The sequence below is a fragment of the Typopeltis vanoorti genome, chromosome 11 (genome assembly GCF_054136105.1).
Source record: "Typopeltis vanoorti isolate ZY-2024b chromosome 11, IOZ_Tvanoo_1.0, whole genome shotgun sequence".
NCBI lineage: Eukaryota > Metazoa > Arthropoda > Arachnida > Uropygi > Thelyphonidae > Typopeltis > Typopeltis vanoorti.
In genome coordinates this window covers 70,473,598-70,476,847 of record NC_143559.1, presented here as the reverse complement: position 1 = coordinate 70,476,847, position 3,250 = coordinate 70,473,598, and positions in this window count along the sequence as shown.

Sequence of the window (3,250 nt, the reverse complement as noted above, 5' to 3'; positions counted from 1 at the left end):
TATCTCATCAGACCACAATCCCATAGTTGCAGAAGTACGTCTTAGATTAAAATCAGCTAAAAAATCACAAAAGAAGAAAAAGAAAATTGATGTAGAAAAACTGAAAGACCCGAACATAAATAAAAGTGCCAAGACACAGCTTAACCTGCGATTACAACAGATTAACATAGAAGAAAATAAAAGTGTGGAATCTCTTTGGAATAGCTTACAGAATGCCATCGTAACAACAAGTATTGAAGAAGTAGGTTATGTGAATAATATAAAACAACAGGAATGGATGACAGATGAGATTCTTTCTCTTATTGATACAAGAAGAATGTACAAAAAAAAAGACCTTGCCAGGTATACAGAAACACATAACATCATCAAGAAAAAAATAAAAGAAGCCAAGGAAAATTGGATGAAAAATTTATGTACTGAAATTGAACTGCTTCAGAAGAAACATGATAATTTCAATCTGTATAAGAAAATCAACGAAATTTCTGGAAAACTGAGGAAAAAGCAAATAGTGTCTCTAAGAGACGAAAATGGAAAAATAGTTCTAGAAGAAGAGAATAAAGCACAGATTTGGATAAAATATGTAACAGAACTTTTCAATGATACTAGACAGAAGCCTATAAATATAAAAGATAACATTCAAGGACCAGCAATCATGAAATGCGAAATAGAGAATGCTATACGAACAAGTAAAACAGGAAAAGCCAGTTGACCAGATGGTGTGCAAACAGAATTTTTAAAATTAATAGAACCGGATAACATCAAACTTCTTGAAAAACTATTTAATAAAATATATGAAAGTGATGAATTTCTATCAGATTGGCTCAAATCTACATTTATCACTGTTCCAAAGAAACCCAAAGCGAATTTCTGTGGTGACTTCCGACTTATTAGTCTAATGAGCCAAACATTAAAAATATTTTTGAAAGTAATTTAGAATCGCATTTATAGTAAAAGTGAAGAAACTCTAAGTGAAACACAATTCGGCTTTCGGAATGGTTTTGGTACTAGAGAGGCCCTTTTCTGTACCCAAATACAAAAATGCATAGAAAAACAGAAATCTGTCTTTATGTGTTTCATAGATTTTGAAAAAGCATTCGACAAAGTCAGACACACTAACTTAATAGAAGTCCTTCAACAAATAAGGCTAGACGAACAAGACATAAGACTAATAAGAAATCTGTATTGGAATCAGTCAGCTACCGTTCAATTAGACAACATTACCACCGGTGATATTAATATCAAAAGAGGAGTAAGACAAGGATGTGTGCTCTCACCACTCCTGTTCAACATATATGCAGAGGTAATCTTTAAAAAAGCATTGGAAGAATGTCCAGAGAGAATCACAATAAATGGAAAGATTGTTAACAACCTACGATATGCAAATGACACCGTGCTAATTGCAGATAATATTATGGATCTCCAAAAACTCATTGACAGAGTATACATAGAAAGCCAAAGAATGGGAATAAATATAAACATCAACAAGACAAAATACATGATCATCAGCAAACATCCAGCCTCATCAATGAAAGTGACACTCAATGGGAAAAATATTGATCAAGTGTCAAGATATAAATATCTTGGTTGCTGGCTTAATGAACGGTGGGATCCAGAAATAGATATAAAGACAAGGATTGAAGTTGCACGGCAGTCTTTCATGAAAATGAGAACACTATTCTGCAATAAAGACCTAAACATGGAAGTCAGATGCCGAATGCTGAAATGCTACGTGTGGTCTATTCTGCTCTATGGAGTTGAAACATGGACATTGAAGGTGACAACCATCAAGAAAATCGAAGCCTTTGAGATGTGGCTATACAGAAGAATGTTAAAGATATCATGGACAGAAAAAATTACCAATGAAGATGTCTTAAAATCCATTGGCAAAGCTAAACATCTTGTACAAATAATCAAGAAACGAAAAACATCATATCTTGGCCACATCATGAGAAACAGCAAATACCAACTTCTACAAACTATTTTGATAGGAAGAGTTGATGGCAAAGGAACTAGAGGAAGAAAAAAATATCATGGTTTGACAACATCAAGACGTGGACAGGAAAGAGCAGTGCACAACTGCTCAGATTAGCACAAGAGCGCAGTTTGTTCGCCAAGATGGTCGCTGACCTTCGATAGAAGATAGCACAATAAGAAGAAGAAAGCAGCAAACCTTTTCCTAGACATTAAAGTTAGAAGAGGGCTAGAAATTGACACAGATCACTATTTAGTACAGGCAAACCTAAGATTTCCACCAAACTGGCTACAAAAAAATACAAAAAATAAACAAATTAGAGAAACAAAATCTAATTACAAAGTAAAACTACTAAATGATTCAAGTATAAGAAATTTATACCAACAGAAAAAATACAAGAAAATTAAGACATTGAGAAAGAATGGAATAATATAAAAGAAATTATCGCATCAGCAGCATATAAAGGTCTAGGAACACACAAAAAATATCATAAAAATAAAAAATTACATATATGGGACAATGAAATAAAAACAATAATTGAAAATAAAATGCTGGCTTTTAAAAGATGGTTAAGTAGCAAAAAAACATGAAGATGAAATTGAATATAAAAAAAGACGAGCAATAGCCAAAAGAGAAACCAGAAAGAGACACAGAGAAAGCTGCGAAAAAATTGTATCATATCTAGAAAATAACATATACAAAATAAGACCCAGTGCGTACAAAATACTAAAACACATGAATACAGATATAAAAAAAAACTGCAAATATAAATTGTGAAATAGATGTAAAATAATTCTTGGATTACTTTACAGATCTTTGAACGGATACTGGCATCAAAAATAATTACACCAGAAACTTACAAAATACCTTAAATGATATGATAACAATGATGGAATTAAAGACAACCTAAATAAAATAAAAAAAGGCAAATCAGCAGGAGAAGATGGGATAAACTCCGAACTGTATAAATTTGCTGGAAAAAAATTTCATCAAAGATTACTAAAAATTTTAAATAAAATATGGACAAATACCAATAGAATGCAAGTATAGTAATACCTATATTTAAAAAAGGGGATAAAACAAAACCTGCTAACTACAGAGGTATTAGTTTAGTGAATACATGATACAAAATATATAGCAGAATACTTAATGAAAAACTAAACATATATAGTGAAAAAATATTATTAGGATGTCAAAATGGAATTAGAAAAGGGCGCTCTACAATGGATGCAGCTTTCTGTTTAAAACTACTTATAGAAAAAAGCAGAGAATTCAATT